This window comes from Castor canadensis, chromosome 4 (assembly GCF_047511655.1).
Source record: "Castor canadensis chromosome 4, mCasCan1.hap1v2, whole genome shotgun sequence".
NCBI classification, from domain to species: Eukaryota; Metazoa; Chordata; class Mammalia; order Rodentia; family Castoridae; genus Castor; species Castor canadensis.
The window spans coordinates 114131820-114152993 of NC_133389.1; the positions used below are offsets into that span (position 1 = coordinate 114131820).

The 21174-nt window shown below is 37.8% G+C and overlaps 1 protein-coding gene and 1 pseudogene across 7 annotated transcripts in view; one reads left to right on the forward strand and one right to left on the reverse strand.

Moving 5' to 3' along the window:
- Positions 1 to 1539: 1539 nt before the first annotated feature.
- On the reverse strand, positions 1540 to 13164 carry LOC109678025 (GTPase HRas pseudogene; annotated as a pseudogene).
- A 1510-nt stretch (positions 13165 to 14674) lies between these two features.
- The window catches only part of Marchf7 (membrane associated ring-CH-type finger 7), a 50253-nt gene continuing 43753 nt past the window's right edge, over positions 14675 to 21174 (forward strand). For 4 of the 7 annotated variants that reach the window (XM_074070920.1, XM_074070919.1, XM_074070921.1 and 1 more), the window contains exon 1: positions 14677 to 14850. The gene's annotated coding sequence lies outside the window, so the exon portion shown is untranslated. Of the gene's footprint in view, positions 14851 to 21174 lie in introns of all 7 variants that reach the window. The other 3 variants (XM_074070924.1, XM_074070923.1, XM_074070925.1) reach the window with 3 other exon arrangements.

The following is a 21174-nucleotide window of genomic DNA, read 5'->3' on the forward strand; positions in this document are numbered from 1 at the left end:
ATTTGGAAAAAGCGAAATGAGAAGACTGAATAATCACACTTCCTTTAAAAATGGGCATATATTAAATTTACTTGAAACCTTAGGAAGGGGATGACATTACCTCTTTCTCTTCCCATACAACACACACATAGCCATCCAAGGCTCACTCTGCTGCAAAGCCTTGATGTGACTCAGAATCAAAACAGTTACTGCTACATAATCAGAGTGGAGACTTTTGTTGTAACAAATTTTCATCTATGCCTTAGGAGAAATTATAAAAACTCCAATCTCTATAAAAATTACTTTAGCTTCAGGAGAGAAAAAAAAAACCAAACACTGTTCTACAGCACTTTTAATCATGGACCTATTATATGATTTTTCTCAAGACTAAACAAGAAGAACTGATGGGTTAGTTCTTAACAGTCATCATATTGAGTACCAGAATGAATTCAAATTCCAAAGTACACAAGGGAGAGGAATATAATCTTAGAAAAAGGAAAAGAAAGACAAAGAGGGAAAGGAAAAGGAGGTTAAAACCTATTGAGAAATTATTTAAAAAATTTTTTTCAACAGTGCTGGTGATCAAACCCAGGCCCTTGTGCATGCTAGGCAAGGTCTCTAAAACTTAGCTACATCTCTAGCCATAAAACTTTATCTTATCATATATTTTATTGTTAACTTCCAGTTTTGTGTCTTGCACTTATTTGATAATAAATCTGTGCTTTCATATCTTCATACAACCTATTTGTTAGACACCATAATCAGATTCTAGTGAATCTGATTAGTGAAGTAAGAACATACTTGAACTTACTTCCTATACTCCAAACATATGATAATGGCAGATAAAATTTCAAAGTAGAAAAACAAAAGGTAAGATCAGGTTCAAAGCAAGATAAATATATCTGTTTAACAAAAACTGAAGACTAATACACATTAATATAGGCTGATCCCTCACATATTCTAGTTTCTGATCCAAAAGCAAGCAGTGACAGTTGGGAATTTAACTTTTGTTTAAAAGTCACTAAATATGCTGTACATTATAATAAGGGATCAGAGACAAGTTCACTCCAAAATTAGAGGCAGGTGCAGGACAGGAAAAGGGATATATTAGCTGTTACCCCTACTCTAAAAGAAGGCTATAAAATATGTTATCAACAGATTGCCTTACAGAGAGGTTTGGACCCAAGAAGACAAAAATACAGCCTCATGACATATTTTAGTGTCAGAATCAGCAATATCCCCCCATAATATTGCAGTGTAACAGCTATGAAATGATGTTATAAAATATATTCCTAGACTAGGAGGAGGTATAGGTAGAAGTAACCTGAAAACTGTGAGGAGGAATGAGTGAATATAGAACAAAAAGTAAGAAGAGAAAGGGAAAAACAAAGCACAAAATCTCCTACTGAAAATGAGGCTTCAAATCAAAATTCTGAAATTCATGAGAAAATTTTATGCTAAAAGAGTCAGTTATCAAAATTAATTTAAAAACTAATTTAGTAAAGTAAAATTAATTTTATACAAATCTGACAAATATTTAAAAAATAAATGTGACTGAGATATTCAAAGTAGGGACTGGGGTATAGCTCTGTAGTAGAGCTTCTGTTTGCTTTGCATGCGTGAGGTGGTTCAACACAGAGCACCAAAAAAACCCAAAAAGATATTCAAAATAAGCAAAGGTATCATGCTTATCAAAACAGGGTAACAAATTTAAAAAACCCCACAAAATTTTGTAGGAGTGAAATAAAATAGATACATATGAAAAAGAAATTACTAGACACGTTAGACATGAAAAACCTTAACAAAATGAAAGAGAAATTTATCATATTGAAAGACACTTTTATCAGTTTACTACTATACATCAGGATTCCAGCAATTAAATATACAGTGTAAATCAGGCTTGGTGGTACATGTCTGTAATCTCACCACTAGGGAGGCTAAGGCAGGAAGATCACAAATATGAGATCAGCCTAGGCTACATGGTGAGTTTGAGGCCAGTCTAAGCTACAGAGTGAGATTCTATCTAAAAATATAAAACAAAACAAACAAAAATATATGATACACTCAAATTAAGGCCATTTAAGAAGGAGTTAATAAAGCATGTAGGGAAACCATGAAGAATAATATAGTATTTCAGAATTAGTACGTAGAGTTCTGAAGTGAGAGCTGCCTTGAGAGGAACTCTAATTTTCAGTCAAGGGATGTATCCAACCCCAGGCAATCCTGTAGGGACAAGAGAGTGGAATAAATATCCCAATCTTACTCTCTTTTTTATGTGTGTGTGGGGGAGTGGGGAAGGGTTTTGCAACCTAACTAAGGCTGACCTTGAACTCACTACATAGGTCAAGATAGCCTAACAACTTGTTATCTTCCTGCCTCTGTCTCCAGAGGTCTGGGACTATAGACATCTGCCACCATGCTCTGCACACTCTTCCTTCTCTTTGATCTCCTGCTCAGGCTCCTTTTATAGGCCAAACCACTTGAAAATAGAAGGCAAGAGAGCCCGCTGATGTTCATATAGGTTAGCCATCCATATCAGTGTAGGGAGGAACATATTGAAGTAGATGTGGAGAGATAACAGAAGATACCTGGCACAGGTGTACAAAAGCTAACTGTGAGGAATCAAAAAGAATACTGATTATTTCATAGAACAAGACAGTATTAGAGTGGACTAATTCATAAGCTCAATAATGGAACACCAGCTCAACTTCTCTGCAATTCCCCCCAGTTTTCCTCCTGGCTACAATAATTCCAAAGACTACATTCTTTTGCAATTATTTCAGAAGAAGAAAAAAAGTATTGTTACTTCTCATGCTTCTCTTTTATAGCACACACACACACACACACACACACACTTTCTAGTCCTCCTCCCAGCTCTTTCTCTTTTCTCTTTCTTTCTTCTGTTTTTTTTAGCAGTACTAGGGCTTGAACTAGGGGCCTCACACTTGTTACACAGGCACTCTACCACTTGAGCCTAAACGTTAAATTGTCTTTTCTTTAAAAAAAAAAATGGGTTTTTGTCTTACTAAGAATTCTGAGAGCATTTCCCCCAAATGCAAAAGTTGTCATCTGTATTATTTATTTATACAGAAGTTGTCATCTATATTATACTTCAACAAATATATTTCATGGGCTATCTAAAATATCCACCAGCATGTCTAATTTTGTTTCTAATGGAAAAGGTGTTTTCTGAACAAACTTACTCAAAAAGTAAGGTTTATTGAAGAATATTTAATAAAGTTCTATTTTTTAATGCATTACTCTACACGTTATGAAAAATGCCTAATCACCACCACCACAACCTAGATATAGAACAGCTGGGGGCCGGTGGGTAACGCCTGTAATCCCAGCTACTCAGGAGGATCGAGTTTTGAAGCCAGGTGTGGCAAATAGTTTGCAAGATCCTATCTTGAAAAAAACCCATCATAAAAAAAGGGCTGGTGGAGTGGCTCAAGGTGTAGGCCCTGAGTTCAAAGCCCAGTACCACAAAGAAAAAAAAAAAGATATAGAACAGTTTCATCACTCCAAAATATTTCCTTGTTTTTCTCTATGCTTGTCTTAGTTTTCTGGTTGCTGCTATGACAAGTTACCAAAACCATGGTGCTTTAAAGCAACACAATGGCCAGGAATGTTACATGCCTATAATCCTAGTCACATGGAAGGTGGAAGCAAGTGGATCACTAGTCTGAGGTCAGCACAGTCAAATTAGTGGTGAGATCCTATCTCAAAGATGAACTTAAAAAAAAAATTTAAAAGGCAGAGGTATGTCTCAAGTGATAGAGTGCTCATCTAGCATACAGTGCCCTGAGTTTGATCCCAAGTACTGCCAAAACACATACACACAAACTGTACTGTATTCAGAAATATGAAACAAGTTGCATGGGCTAAAATCAAGGTGTTAACAGGGCTGGTTCCTTCTGGAGGCTTCAGGGAAGAATCTGTTCCTTGCTTCTTCCAGCTTCTCTGGGCTGGCAGCATTCTTCGGTTCCTGGCATTACTGCCATCTGTGCTTTGTCTTACAACCACCTTCTCTCCTATTAATCCTTTGGCCTCTCTCATGTAAGAATCCTGTGATTACATTAAGGACTCACCTAGATTATCTAAGCTAATTTTCCTCTTTAATCACATCTGCAAAGTTCCTTTTGCCATTTAAGGTAACACTTTCAGGTTTCAGAAATAAAGATGTAGGAATCTCTGGTGAACCATTATTCAGTCTACCACAGCAGGCAATCCCCTTTGTCACCCCTGCTGTTATTCCCTGCAGTTTTCTCTTTTCCAGAATATCACATAAATGCAAACATTATGGTCTGTATCCTTTTTAGTCTGACTTCTTTCAATTAGCACAATGCACTTGAGATTTGTCCATGTTGCTGCATTTATCAGTGCAGACATTCCTTGGTAACTGTGAGGATTTTGTTCCAGGAGCCCCCACAGACCTAAACTAAAACCCCTGTATGCTCTAGTCCCTTATGCAAAATAGCATAGTGTTTTCGTAGACCCTACACCACATCCTAAATTATGTTTTATTATTTTTTTCAAGACCACCAAATAATTTGCTGCAATTTAACCTGTGCCCAACAAGGGCTGGGAGGGGGTAGTCAAGGCTGGGATGCCAGAGGCATTTGGGACAGATCACAACAATCTGTGTAAAGTGTCCATCTGATGGTCTTGGTCACCTCTGTCCACCGTCCCTGGGCTGGCTGGGCTCCAGCGGCACTTCCTTCCTTCCGCCTGCACTGCCTCCCCACATGCAGCATCTCCACATCCTGAGCCTGAGCCTCATGTCAGGACACACACACTTGCAGCTCATGTAGCCTGGGCCACTCTCTTCTAAGCTTATGTTGCTGAATTTCAAGCACCAGTGTGTAGAAGGCATGCCGGGTCTTGGCCAAAGCCTCAATATAAGGGATGCTGTAGCTTCGGCCAAGGTCCCAGGCCTGCTGAGACTCCACAGTGTGTGCAGCCAGGTCACACTTGTTCCCCTCTAGCACCACTGGCACATCATCTGAGTCCTTCCCTGGCTTGATTTGCTTCCTGTACTGACTGATGTCTTTGAAGGACTTGGTGGTGTTGGTGGCAAACACAAGGAAGCCTTCCCCAGTACGCATATACTGGTCCCTCATGGCACTGTATTCCTCCTGGCCCACTGTGTCCAAGATGTCCAGCAGGCATGTCTCCCCATCTATGACCACCTGCTTCCAGTATGAGTCCTTAATGGTGGGGTCATACTCATCCACAAAGTGGTTTTGGATCACCTGAATAGTCAGGACACTTTTCCCCACGCCTCCAGCACCCACCACTTTGGGGGCTCCTGCCCCAATGTTCACTGGTGCAACTGCCCCCCACCCTCCAGGTTGAATATATATATCTACATGCCAGGAGGAAGATGTGCTTAAAACTCCACAGAGTCAGAAGTTCCTGTGCTCAGGATCCAAATGGACCTCTGTTCTTAGTTCTGTGAGCTGTTATAAACTACTGGACATGAAGGGGTCATGGGATTCCCCCAATTTGTAGAGCTACAGGAGGACTGGAACTTAATGGCTGAATTTGGTGGGGGGGTGGGCGTCTCATGAGACCAAACTATTAACTTCTGGGGTTTGGAACTAACTCCAAATAGAATTGAATTAAATAACAGGATATATCAGCTGCCTGAAGAGAGTTAGAAAATTGCTTAGTAAAAAAAAAAAACAAAACCCATAATATATTTGGTGTCAGAAGTATTGTGAGCATAGAGGACAGTTTTTCTTTCATAAACTTTTCTAAATCTTAAATTGTTCTAAACAAAAACCATTTTTAAAGTACAAAAAAATTCTATATATACTTCCATCAGATCTCCCAATTTTAACATTTTACCACTTTTACTTTATCAGTCACTTTCTCCTTCCTTTTCCTTTTCCTATTTTTTTTTTTTTTTTGTCTTTTCTCTTTTGGTATCAGGGATTGAACCCAAGATCTCACACATGCTAGGCAAGCACTCTACCACTGAGCTATACTCCAGTTCTAGTATATCTTCTTAAATGATGATGGCTTTTATTATGTTAAATATATATTCATTAATTCCTAATTTCTCAAGAATGTTTTTATTAGAAGATGTTGACTTTGTTGAAGGTCTTTTCAGCACATACAGAGATAATCATATGACTTTTTTCCCTTGTATCTATTAATATGGTATACTACATATATTAATGAGGCCTCAGAATGAAATCAATCCTTCTAGCCTCCAGATGAAGAAAATTAATTTCTGTTGTTTAAGTCACCTAGTACAGTATTTGTTATAGCAGCCCTAGCCAAAAAATTACACTGAATATACATTCCGGGGGTTTTCATATATTAATATATTCACAATTTCATGAAACCATGACCACTATTTAGTTGTAGAGCATTTTCATCACGCCCCAAAGAAACCCCATTCCCATTAGCAATCACTACCAATTCCTGGTTTCCCCAGTCTCTAGCAACTACTAATGCATTTTAATCTGTATGAATGTGTCTAGTCTTGACATCTCATAAATGGGATCATATGCAACCTTTTGTGTTTGGCTTCCTTCACTTATGACAGTGTTTTCAAGATTCCTCCTCTTTTTTTTTTTCTGGGCAATACTGGAGTTTGAACTCAGGGCCTCATGCTTGTTAAGCAAGCATTCTACCACTCGAGCCACTTCAGCAGCCCTAGATTCCTCCATTTTTTAGCATGTGACGGAATTTCATTCCTTTTTCTGGCTGAAAAATATTTCATTGTATGGAGATACCACATTTGGTTTAACTATTCATGTCTCAATAAACAGGTTGTTTTCACATCTTGGGCTACGAATAATGCTATAAATATTCATGCATCAGTTCTTGTGTGACACATGTTCAACTCTCTTGGGTATATATCCTGGAATGAAACTGCTGAGTCTTATGGCAACCTCCTTTAGCTTTTTGAGTAACTGACAAACTATTCTCAAGTAGCTACACCATTTTACATTCCAAATAGCAATAGGCGGGTTCCAATTTTCCACATCCTCATCAATATTTACTGCTGCCTTTTTTGTCATACTAGTGTATTTGAAAGAATACCTCAGTGTGGTTTTGACTTGCATTTCCATAGTAACTGATGATGTTTAGCATCTTTTGATGTGTTTATTGGCCATTTTTATATATTTTTTTGAAGGCTATCTATTTAACTCCTTTATTTAAAATTAGGTTACTTATCTTTTTTTGTTGAGTTTAACAAGGCTCTTAGTTGGTTTTGTTTGTTTGTTTGAGACCAGGGTCTTCCTATGTAGCCCAGGCTGGCCTAGAACTTGCAATCCTTCTGCCTCGCCTTTGGGGTGCTGGGATTACAGTGATGTACCACCATGCCTCACTGTATTTAGATCTTTGGTTCACTTTAAGTTAATTTTCATATATGGTATGAGATAGGGATCTAAATGCCTGTCAATTTGCATTTGTCTTTCACCATTTGTTGAACAGAATTTTCTTTCCCTACTGAATTGTCTTGGTATTATTGTTGAAAATCAATTGACCATAAACATAAGGGTCTATTTCTGAACTTTATAATTCTATTTTATGAATCTATAGGACTATCTTTATGCCTGTTTGTATTGGGAGGGAATAATAAGAATTTCCCTCAAGTGAACTCTTTTGATCGCCTTCTTCTATTTTCTTTTAAAATTAGTTTCATATAGTTGAAGTTGCTGTCAGCTCTACTTTCTGTGAATGAGACTAGCTGTCTGAGGCAGTTCACAAGACTCCTAGTTCAAAAACACACTCTCTCCTTCATTCCATGTTGATAGTTCTCCTGCAAATAACAGTGAATGTTCCCAAAACCTGTATGGCAAGCACCAAGCCCATAAAAGTGACAGAATACAAGAAGGGCAAGGATTCTCTGTATGCCTAGGGAAAAGCGCGATTTTGAAAGGAAGCAGAGAGCTATCATGGGTCAACTGAGCTGATTTTCTGAGAAAAGGCTAAAACTACAAAGACTGTGATGTGGTTTGAGTGTGCTGAGCCTAATTTCAAATATTCCCCTTCCTTGTTTTTTGTTTGTTTTTTAGTTTTTTTTTTGAGATAGGGTCTCCTTAAGTTACTCAGGCTAACCTTGAACTTGCAATCCTGCCTCCTCAGCCTTACTAGCTGGGATTACAAGTGTGTGCCACCTGGCTTTGTAAGGTTTTTAATGGTCTGGGATACAACTACTCTACTACTGCAATGGTGATAATTTGTAGGGATAATACTGAAATCAATTAATCACTTGTTAATATAGTGTCAGATGCAATCTTCCTAAAGATACTGTACTCCTACCAACATTAAACACTTCTTTTATCATGTGATATGTCTAATCAGTGATAATAGCAATAGAAAAAAGTTGTTAACTAAAACATAAAATAATGCAAAATTCTTTTATGGAAAAGGAGTTAATTTTGTTTAAGGTTCCTCATTAGAAAAATTATTTTCATTTTAACAGTCAAGTTTAACAAATAAGTAGTTTATCTTACAGTCCATTTGAGAAAGTGATTCACAGTCTGTACCAATTTTGGCTTTTTTTACCTTTGCTCACCAGAAGAGAGCCCAGGTAAAAGCTTAGTGACCATAATGTTAAAGATGAAATACGAGGCTGGACATGGTAGCTCATGCCTATAATCCCAGCTAGCCGGGAGGCAGAGACAGAAGGATGGCAGGATGGTGCACACCTGCAATTCCAATGGGGAGGTAGAAGTAGGAGAATCACAGTCAGAGGCCAGCCTGAGCTAACGTATGAGACCCTATCTAAAAAACAGACTAAAGCAAAAAGGGGAGCAGGACTCAAGTGGTATAGCACTTGCCTAACAAGTGAGAGGTGCTGAATTCAAACCCCAGTACTGCCAAAATAAATAAATAAATTTTAAAAATATATAATTTTATTAAAAAGTAAACATATGTTTTTGTATGCTTAGCCAAACCTAAATTAGAGTATTTATTTTCTCAGAGAAGTTTTTTTAAATTGCTGTATCTTCAGTTGATTCTGGGTGCTACAACATTCCATAGATGTTACTCCAATGACTTTGTTTTATACAAGCGGTACAGTTGATTAATGGGAATTTGGAATGAATCAGTTTTGAATAGTTAAACAGTATGTGATGTGAGGTAAATAACTTTGCCTCTCTCAGCTTTTGTATTTTCATATCAAATATGTAATTAATTTAATCATATAGCACTATCATGAGAGGTTTTTGAAAGGTTCAATTGGTGTTTACAAAATATTTTGAAATATCAGAATGAAAAAAACTTCATGCAAATTATTAGTAATTATAATTTTTCTGAGTGTATGTTTCAAATGCTAACCAGGAATGCTTTTTGTTTGTTTGTTTTTTGGGGGGGTGCTTTTTTGTGAGACAGGTTCTCCCTAGGTAGCTCTGGCTGGCCTGTAACTTGAGATCTTCCTACCTCTGCCTCATGAGTACTGGGATTACCAGTGTTCACCACAATGACCCACAAGGGAAATTAATTAAGCAATACATATGTGTGTACAGTTTTTTAAAAATTATTACCATACTCAAAGTACTGATGAGGTGTTTTTAAATAACTGAAGTATACTCAATGACTTTGGCAAACTGCTGAGAAAGGGAAATCAGAACAGTGGGAAAAATAAATGAAGATCACTCTTAGACAGGCTGGTAGCATAATATGCACTGTCTAATGCAAAACCAGTTAAGTTTTGGGTGATTCTGGAGGAAAGAGTTATTATTACTTAAAATAGTAATAAGTGAGAAAGATTCAAGAGAGAATAAGCAGTATTTAGCTTTCTGAATAATTTAGCAATTATACTTCTAAATAGTTTAGTTTTCAGAATAGAAAATTCAGAAACAAATCCAGTATAAATTCAAAAAGAAGGCAATCTTTCTAATCACAGAGAAAAGAACAGATTATTTATGAATACTATTGTGGCAATTGGTTACCTATTGAGAAGAAAATAAAACTGGATACTATTATCTTTTTTATTTCTTGGTGGGACTAGGGTTTGAATTCTTCATGCTTGTGAACTTCACACTTTTGTTCTACAGCTTGAGCCACACCTCCAGTCTATTTGTGCTCTGGTTACTCTGAAGATGAGGGTCTCACCAACTATTTGCCTGGGCTGGCCTTGACCTGATCCTCCTGACGTCAGCCTCCCAAGTAGCTGGTGTGAGCCCGTGGCACCCAGCAGATACTATTATCTTATTCCATGGGTAAAAATGAATTTTTAAATAGAAGAGACTAATTAAGATTAATTAAAGTAATCTGGAATATCTAGAATGATACATGATATAATCCAGGGATAGGTGAATCTTTTTAAAAGCTAAATCGGAAGCCCAGAAGTTATAAAAGAAACATAGACAAATTTTACCATGTAAGCCTACACTCAGCAAAAGACAGTAAATATAAAATCAACAAAGGTTAAAAAACCCTGCAAAGGCTGCAGGATTGGAATATCTATTATGACTTGAAAATAAAAGATAAATAATCAATTATAAATTGGTATTCTGAGAAAAGATATTAACAAGTTTAAAAAAACTATGAAGATTATTTGTGTGTGTGGTGCAGGGAATTGACTCAGGGTCTCATGCATGCTAGACAAATGCTCTACCACTGAGTTACACCCCTAGTTCTAAAGGTATATGTTAAAATTTTAATCCTGTTTTATAAAATAAATGGTAAAAAAAATCAGTATTTTTTATTTACATACATGACTATTTTTACATACACACATATATAAAACACACTTTTACCGCTCTTTTATGATTGTGTGACCATGCAGAGAAAAAAGTGGTGAGATACATAGTAGTTTGTCAGTGTGGGTGGTAAAGGATATTTATAAAGCAGCAGAGGCTGGAGAGTAAAATTAAAGAGGGAGAAAAAAGGAAAAGAAAAGAACTATACTCAAATAACTAGCATGTATGATATAATCACATAAATATCTTTGTGTAAAATTTTGCATACCCACATACTCCCACACACAAACAAAAAAATATAAGAGGGTGCAGCTAAATTAGTCAGAAGGAATATCCAAGGAGTATCACTACTTCTCCTGTTTCCAGTCTCTAAATATAGTTTGAAGTAGCCACAGAGGTCGAATACAGTTCTTGATTATTATCACTGTGAATGCTTTGTGTATGTCCCTGTGTGTGTGTATGTCTGGACTCTTTTATTGGAACAGTGGTAAGTTCAGTCTAGTTTTATGATTTGCCCCAGAGATAAGCAAATTTTTTATAAGAAACCAGACACCAATATTTAGTATTTCTAGGTCATATTGTCTTTGTCACAGGTACTCAATTCTGCTCTTGTAGAGACAAAGGTAGTAATAGACAAGTGATGGTTAATTTTATTTCAACTTGGTAAGGCTGTAATACGGGTATTCAGTCAATAGTAATCTAGGTGTTGCTGTGAAGGTACTTTATAGTTGTGCTTCATGTGTACTATCTGTTAACTGTAAGCAAAGGAGATTACTCACAATAATGTGGATGGGCCTTATGCAATCAGCCTCAAGAGCAAAAACTGAATTTTGTTTTTTTTTTTGTGGTACTGAGGTTTGAACTCAGGCTCTCACACCTGCTAGGCAGGCACTCTACCAGTTGAGCCACTTCACCGGCCCCAAAACTGAGCTTTTCTAAAGAAATCATGCCTCGAGTCTTGTAATGTTAGACTCCTGAGTTTCCAGTTTGCAAACCTGCCTTACAATCTTCAAACTTGCCAGCTTCTCAATTGCATTAGCCAATTCCTTAAAATAAATATCTTGATAGATCAATAGATAATTTATTATACACTATTGATCCTGCTTCTCTGGAGAACCCTGATAAATACATAAACAATACATAAACCAATGGGCCTGGCTGTGTTCCAATGAAAGTATTTACAATAATAGGTGCTAGACCTGGTCTTTTCAATATTAAGAGGTGTTTTTAGTAAGCACTCTCTATGTTTCAGGCAGTGCAAAAGGCACATCACATATGAAACGGGATGTGTCCCATAAATTGCGAATTGTTCTTGACCAGTCCAGATATGCTGGAGCAATTATGAGCAGGAATGATCTTCCTAGTAACTTCGAGATCAAGAATGAAGTGTAAGTATGAGAGAGGTTTCTCCAGAGGTTTCAAGATGGTACTCATTTTATTTTTTTAATATCTTTTTAACTACTGCCTTTGGGGAATGAAGAGTTTTTGCTGCTAATGCAGAAGACAGTAAACAGAATGTTTAGGACGTTCACTTATTAAATGTGATATTTTTCAATAAAACTTGTCAGGGAAATTAAAATTTATAAAAGCTCTAAATAGGGGTTTATAGTTTTTGGCATGAAAGGAATTTCTTTCATCAAAAATGAAAAGCACAGGGCTTTTGTGTAATACATTTATCCGAAAGAGGGATCCTTAATCTATAGATTAGATTTACACAGAAATTTAAATAGCAGATTGTCAAATTCGTTGATGACACCAGGTTCCCTTCTCCAGCCTAGGGATTAAGATTTTCATTTCAGAAGAAATTGGTATTTCAAGTTTTCAACTTAGGAACTTCATGATAAGCACTCCTGTCTCATCCCAAGTAGACCTCTTGTTTCTCAAAAGATTAAGAAATAATTCACAATTGAAAATGATATGATTTGCAAAAAACTAATATAAACCCATCCTTTCAAAAATAAAGCATGTCTATATAATTGCCCTCACAATAGAGAAGCTTTTTGGTTATGTTATAAAATGATAAAAGGAGAGGAAAACAGGAACTTTGAAATTTAATATCTGAAAAAGAATTCTAATCGATCTGGTGGATTAAAAAAAGACCTAAACTTAAGAGTTAAGGGCTGTATGACCACGGCTAAATGACTGACAAGTTTGTAAAGTAGTAGGGGGAAAACTACTAATAGTCAATAAGACTTGTATCTTGTACTTGTATCCGTAATTCCTAGCAAAATGTCTTTAACATGGCAAAAATTTCAATTACTTGTTGATAATGATAATTACCTGGAAACTCACCAAAGAGAGAATACATTAAAATCACACACACACACACACACACACACACACACACACACACTCAACCATTCTCAAAAGGATAGTAACTCATTCATCAGTAGTCTTTACCTACTTATTAGCATCAATGAAAAACTAGTGTCTGGAAGCTCTGTTTAAATAAGAAATTGGTACCACACTCACCTCTGAAAATATCTTTAGTGCTGGGAGGAGATGAAGCCATAATCTGCCAAAATCTCTACCATCCTTGCCAGATTTGGGGGTTCTGTAGATGAGTTCCCACTGCCGGGTCCGACTGCCATAGCTCAGGAAAATGGTGCAGTCATTCCTCTTAGCGTAGAATAAATTTAAAAAGATGCTTACGGGACCTATGCAATATTAAGCACCAGAAAAATAATGTTAGTGGTGGTGTGGACATGGAATGTAATCACTAATACTTATGGAATGCTTACTATGTTCTAGGATCTGATGCATTACCTCGCTGAATTCTTTCACATTATTATGAGGTATGGGTATTGTTATTAACCCCAACTCACAAGAAGCCTAGGCTCAGCAAAGTTAAAGAATTGCTCTTTAAAGGACAAATTAATTTCCTCAAAAATAATTTGTGTTCACTTTATTCCCCATCAGATACTTAATCTTCATTTCTTACCTTAACAATGAGACTGGCAATTGTGTGTCAACTTTAAATAACCAAACTTCAAATCTTTAAGTGGGGATGATAATGACTGATACTCCATTCCCTTAGATGAAATGACAAAAACTTTGTGTAAACACGATATTTAACTTCCTGGAATTATTTTGGATGCAATGGAACCTTTTAACCACTAAACAAAATAGATCACTTAAGAAAACAAGTGCCTTCAGTATGCTTCCAAGTTTTAACTAACGGATCCTTATTGTTAAGCAACTTCGGTTTGCTACATTATCAAAATCCACCTATCATCTACATCCTCATCATTTGTAGCTTTCTCCTCATACTCCCTTTTATTTACTAATATTCACTGACATCTTAATTCACCACAGTTGTTTTAAAAGTTTCGTTTAATATTCACCAGACCATCTTTCTTTTAAAAGAGTGAATTCTTTACTGCATGCAATACCTGTAGCTACAGCATCAAAGGTTAATATCATGATTTGAAGATACCTATGCCTGTACGTATCACCACACGGAAACTGCGACAAGGATGGGCAAATGAAACCCTTCAGAGCGAGGGTGGCCGTCAAACCGCACGGAGAGGGCAGGGGAAAGCGGGCAGCGGAGGTCAGGTCAGAAAGGGCAGTGATCGATTCATTTCAATAAACATTAACTGCGCCACTTGCCAAGAGCAAAAAATAATATCAAATAAAGAACCGGGCAGTACCAGCAGTGGGTCCCACCGGTTTGCCCCAGGGGCGAGAGCCCCGGGCAGGGACCCGGATGCCCTGGGGCCGGCGCAGAGCCCCGTGCCAGCCCGGCGGGAACGGCCACCCCGGACCGGGCCTCCAGCACCAGCGGGGCTCCCAGTGCCCGCAGACTCGCCCGCGACCGACCAGCCGCAGTCACAACAGCTTACCAAAGGCTCCTTTCTGCCTCCCCACAGTCAATACTTCAACGGTTGCCGAAGTCAGAGCACCACCCCGCGGTGGGGTACGTCGAGCCAGCAGGCAGCGCCAGGAATCCCCGCAGCGCCGCAACTCTCGCGAGAACTCAGCAACTCCGCGAAGTGGGCGGGACCGAGAGAGGAAGGGAGGGGCACTTAACGGTGGCGGCTGGTTCTGCGCCGGATCTGGGAGTGGGGCGGGCGCCATTGTGCTTCTCTGCGGACTGCCGTGTTTCAGTCAGAGGCCTAGAACTCGAAAGAGGCAAGTGGCGGTGTGGCTACTGCCAGGAGGACACGCCTGGTTCAGTGCCAGCTCGGGAGTGAGGGTAAGGAGTTGCGGGAGCTCCGGCTTCTCGCTCCGGGGGAGCCGTTCGCGAGCAGGCCGCGGGTGGGGGAGGGGAGGCCCCGAAGTGCGGGCCGGGAGTCGGGGCCGCAGCTCGCCTGGTGTGGTGCAGGAGCCGAGTCGGCGACCGCCTCCTCCGCCGCTGCCCTGGCGTTCGGTGGCGGAGTTTGTGACGGGTGTGAGGGGACGGATTGCGCGTCTTCCTTTGGACGCGTGGTGGGCTAGCGGAAGGCTGAAGCCCTAGTTTGACCCGGCGGGCGCCTCCTTTTGGGCTGGTGTCCCGAGAGACCCCGAGCCTTGGGACTCATGGGTGTTGTCATTGAGGTGTTAGCGCGGTGTGGGAGGGGAGAGAAGATGAGGGCTCGGCCACCCTCGCTTGGCATCGAAGTCACTTTGTCACCTCTTAGACCCGGTGGACACTTGCGAATCGAGAGCGCTACTTCCTGAATATCGCGACAGTTTCAGTGTCGTGACTCTTACATAGTCTTCGAGTTCAGATAGTTGCTGCTGTGTATCAAAAGCAGACCTGTTGGCCCAGGAAGTAAGGATACGGAAGGTGCCAATCGTAGAATACGCCCTGGTTCTGATGAAACTGCGTAGTGAACAGACACACACACCCAAATATTACAGTTAATATTTTTTTCCTTCTCCCAAAAGTAGATGTTAGTATGTGGGGAAAGATCTTCGTGGGTAATGAATCGTCACGACTCGTGGCTGGCACTACTACAGAGTAGATGTGCCAAGTGAATCTGAATTTAATAAAGGGTCCCTTCTGCCCGATTTTGTAGAACATTTTTGGGTACTCTTTTTCGTTGTTCTAAATCTCCCCATTTTATTCTCCCATCTACCCTTTTCTGTCTAGAACTAAGAGGTAAGCATAGAAATGATTTTTTTTTTAAAGTCAAAGTTATACTGTCAAGAAGGCAGCCTATTTTCATGAAGTAACAAAAATTTCGTTTCAGAAATGGGGTCAGTATTTATTTTACAGCTCTTACCAGCACTTCTTGAAGCAGCAGTGGTAAGGAGTTAGCAAAAGATCTGGGTTTGACTCTTGGTTTGGGCCTCACACTTCAGGCAGGCACTCTACCACTTGAGCCACACCTCCAACCCTTTTTTGTTTTTTGTTATTTTTCAGGTAAAATCCTCCTGGATCTCCATCCACCTACTTAGGTTCTCCCCTGTAGCTGGGACCACGGGCACACCTGGCTTATTTGTCGAGATTAGAGGGGGGTGGTGTCTCTTTTACTAGGCTGGCCTCCCAACAGTGATTCTTCTTATCTCTGTTACTTGAGTAGCTAGGATTATAGTTGGGAGCCACTGTGCCCTCAGTCTTGATTTTTTTGTACAATTATTTAACCTCTTCACCTTTTCTTAGGAACATAGTAGTTGATTCTTAGACTAGAGGTGAGGATTAAATTAGATGAGGTAATGTGTAAAGCACTCAACACATACAGTACATATTTTAATGTATATAAACAAATGATTTTAATGAATATAATGTATATAATATATACATTTATATACATATAATGTATGTAAACAATATACATTTATATACATTTAATGTATATAAACAAATGATTTTAATGAATATAAACAAATGGAGTTGACCTTAACTCCAATTGTTTCTATCCAAGCATTTTGGTCAGAAAAACCTTAAAAATTGACTGCCAGCAGTGTGACCTCCACAGAGTGCTTACTGCTTCATGCACAGTATATATTTTCCAGTTCTATATTACAAGTGATTTTTCGGTAAGAACTGTCCACAACTCTTCTTTCACCCCAAGTGGTTAGTATGCATCGTCTTAGGTGGGTTTCAGTTTCATGATGGGCCAGGTGTCTTTTCGCAGAACCCAGGATCTTGTGCATTCCGAGTATCTGCTCAACCATTGAGCTATAGCCCCAGCCCTGGGTCGGGTGTCTTGAATAAGAATTCCTACTTAATTAAGTGCAGGGGTCACAAGTACTTACTTTCCCTAACAAAGCAGGTAGGGCAAAAAATGTCCTACATGTTCTATGTGAAGATGTCAGATACTAACCTTGGATGTAGTCATCCATGACACTCCCTGGAGCCCATTTTTAGTCAGCTCCATATCCATTTTACTTACCTTTTCATCTGGTGTATGTACAAACAAGAGTTGCCTACATTTTAACATTTTAAGTAATTTTATAGTGAGAAATTTATCAAGTATTTTAAAATGTTTTTTGATCATTTGTGATTTGTTGTCTGGTTACTAGATTAGGGTTTCACATTACAAGAATGAGCTTGACCCAGTATCTTCCCTTCACAACTCACAGTTTAGTCAGACTAATGTATAAATAAGTACTATTATTATTTTAGTACGCTATATGGTAGCACTGTGTGAGCATAAAAGGAAGAGGGAAATTTTACAGGAAGTATTACTTGAAGTAAGATGTGAAGGATGACCAGTACTTTGGTAAGAAAACTGCAAAGTCATACTATAATATGGTTTGTTTTAGGAAATGACAATTTGCTTCTTATTTCTGAAAAATAAATTGAGACGGAGATTAGGGCTTGACATGAAAGACCTTGTGTACTGTATTAGAAAGTTAAGTGCTCTGTACTGTGTTATGGAGAACTGTGTCCCTACTCCAAATAAAAATAATTTTTAGATTATCTTTGCTGACAAATTCTTATGCTCCACATAGTTAAGTGCCAGTTAACATTTTTTTTAAAGTGAGAAACGTGTACATCAAATCAAATTTTAAACGACAAATAAACTTACTGATAAGTCCTTTTAATTGTTAAATAACTGTAAAATGGGTCATATTAGAATGATTATAATTTAAAATGAAAAAGATCTTGAGTTCCTACTAAAATTACTTTTAATTCAGTAAGGCATAATTCTGTTACAGCAATTTATTTAGTCACAAGTCAATATACAGAACTTCTGTCTTTAATAAAGTTGTAAATAATAAGATGAGCCCAAAACGGATGGGTGGAGGGGATAAAATTGCATTATAACTTGAGAGTTGAATTTGATTTTCACTGAAATTTTAATTTTTCTACTCTGACATGAACTTAATGTGGTTAAAGCTCGTTTTTCCTGTTCTGTCAAGTACATTTCTCTGTGGTTCAGCTGGTTAGACTAGGTAAGTTGAACACCTAGTTTTAAAATCATCTACTGTTCTACACCCATTTTTGTCAGCAGGTTTAAAAGAGGGCAAGGCTTGAATCTTAAAAGCTAGTTTTCATGTTTCTTACTTTTAACAAAGAACCCTAAAATGGTTTCCACTTACTGAAGGAAAATTGAAATGTTATACCTAGAAAGTAAATTCATTTCAAAGAGGGCAGGTTATCTCTTAAATTGTTGTATATAGATAAACATCATAATTAAACTTTCTTACGGAAATACTAAACTTTTGCCTGGTTTTTTTATCTTAAGGTTTAGGTATATCTTTGTGTCTTAAATATGTGTCTGCTAAAAAATCAAGAGGTTTTTTTTTGTCTTGGGGTTTGAACTCAGAGCTTGCTTTTTTGTTAGACAGCACTGTACCACTTTTGTTAGTCAGCCATACCTCTAGCCTAAGAAAGTTTTTCTAAAGGGCCCCAAAAGTTTTCTCCTTTTTAGCAAAAGGATATGAGAATAGGCAGATACTGGTATTATAACCAGCAGTTTAAAGAGGGAATTATTGTCTTTAGACTTTCACAGATTTTAATTATGTTTCAAAAAAGTATCTTTTCTTTTGTTAAGTAATCTCCCTAATTAGCAAGGCAAAACACATCATAACTTTTGGAAAGTCAAGTAGATTTGCTTTAGTTATTTTTCTACAAATTGTCATTTGGTTCATGTGCTAAAAATTTGGCTGTGCTTACTTTATTTTCCTGCCCAGCCTCAGTTTCTGATTCTGGAAAGAAAATAGGAAATGAAAGTTATTATCTAATGCATTAAATACACTTTTATTAATAAATACATTAAAATGAAGGAAAAGACTTGTTAGGTATAGGGAAATAGCATTTGTTAATAAGGATAGGGTTAGGGTTTTTTGTTAGACTGGTTATTTGGTTGTGTCTGTGTGACTGTTGACAGATAACTGAATGAAACTTATAGTAATGGGATGTCAGGATCTACAGTGTGAAGCAAGGAGGATAGCTACTTAAGCAAAAAAGCCTATAAGAATCAAAACTTTTGGGCAGTTGCACTGCTATTTCTGTGTTTTTAGTAACTCACAGCTTTCCATATTTGGGGAACTAAAAAATCTAAACCATCTAATAGTAGGCAACTTGTAGTGAATAGATAAAGTTGTATTCTTAAAGTAGGGTAGTAGGTAGAACTCCTTTGCCCCAAGTGTTTTCCTGCACTGTTTGAACTTCTTCAGTTTGTGTATTTTTGTTGTTTCTGAGACATAGTCTCACTATGTAACCCATGCCGACTTTGAACTGAGGATCCTCCTGCCTCAGCCTCTTGATTGCATTCTACTGCTTGAGCCAAAACACTCCTGGCGCAGTTTACTTAGTTGTCATTTTTCATAGTACCTCAGATTTTACTAATTAGAGATAGTAAGTTGGGAGAGGAATGCTGAGGGGAGGTAAAAGTCAATAGTACAAGCAAAGGCAAGGGGATAGCATACATGTCTGGGAAAAAGTAAATAGATCAGTATGATTAAAAATCTATTAATCAGCCCGTGCTGCTCTATTGTGTTTTCAGAACTTTACTGCTGGTATCCTCTGGACTTCCAGCTACTTCAGACTGCTCATTCTTTAAAACCAGTTCATCTTAGGATGCCTCTTTGTCCCCCTACACCCTGGAGAAAAAGAAAATAATTTTTCATCAGTATTTTGAATAATCACTCCCCTATCTCCCTGATTATGGGGTAAATTCTATTTAGGATGTATGTATTGACTCTACCTTCTATCCATTTCCGTTTTCTTGGGTTTTCACTAACTTGTCTTAAAACCAGTGTTTCCCTTCTGTAATTTAACCTGGATACCAGTTTAGCTTTGGTGGATATTTTGTTTGTTTTTAGCTGATCCTGTTTCAAAATCTTTAGTAGTTCCAAAGCCTACAGCAGTGATTTGCTCCCTCTGATTCCACAAAGGAGGTAAAATTAATTATTGCGTTACTTTGAATATTGCAAAAAGTACAGCAAGTTATATTTGAATCTATAAGGTTAGGCAAAAATAGACAAAAGTTTCATTGTTTTTTGTTTTGTTTGGTTTTGATAGGACCAGAGTTTGAACACAGGCTTCACCCTTGCAAAGCAGGCATTGTACTGCTGGAGCCAAACTTCCAGTCCATTTTGCTCTGGTTACTTCTTAGAGATGGGGTCTTGAAAATATTTCCCTGGTTGGCCTTGAACTGCGATCCTCCTGATTTTAGCCTCCTAAGTAGCTAGGATTACAGGCTTGAGTCACTAGCACCCAACAACAAAGTTTTGTCAGCGTACTAATTATTTCATGTTGGAAAGCTAACTGTCAGAAACAATTTCTGAGGTCCTTGAGCAAGGAGGAAAAAAAAAATACTAGTGGTAGAGGTCATCAGTTACTGCCTTTTTAAAGTACATACTTTTCAGCAGAAACCATAAGTGCCTTTCAATTTGGACATAATCTGTGTTCTGCATACTTTCAGAGCTCTTCTGTACTTAGAATTACACCCCTCATAACTCTGTTTGCTAATTTTTTCATTGTTCTTAAACATACTTTAGCATTTTTATACCTTCTTGTAGTTTTAGTCATCAAAGGTCAGTTCACATGTTAACCTCCAAAGTCTTACTCATTTTGTTTGAACTTTTGATTTCCCATTCAGTGTTTCCATGTCATTTTGAAGTTTTTTTTTTCTTATATATAATTAGTCATCAATTTGATATAAATTAACAAAAATCAATTTGATATCAATCAAATTTGGTATCAATTTGATATGAGTTATCTAGGTATGGATTGCTAGTTATCTTAGTTGCTATTCATTGGGAAACACTACTCAAATATTCTCTCTCTTCCTGGCCTTCTTACAGAATATTGTCCATTTTGGATGATTCATGTCATTATATTTAATTATGCTTATTATGTATTTCGTTCCAGAATTTTTTTAGCTTTTTTCAGCACTATTCTTGCAGTTTTCTGTTCCCTGTGTATATTTTCAAACTTTATGTAAACATTATAAGCATAGGGATTTTTTTGTTGTTTTGTTTTTTTTTTCCTCCAGTGCTGGGGATGGAACCCAGACCTTGCACATGCTAGGAAAGCACTCTACCACTGAACTACATACCCAGTCCATTACCATAGCTTCAGTCTGGTTAAAATTTGACATTCCCCCCCACCCCCAGTCTTGTGTCTCAAAGACCTTGT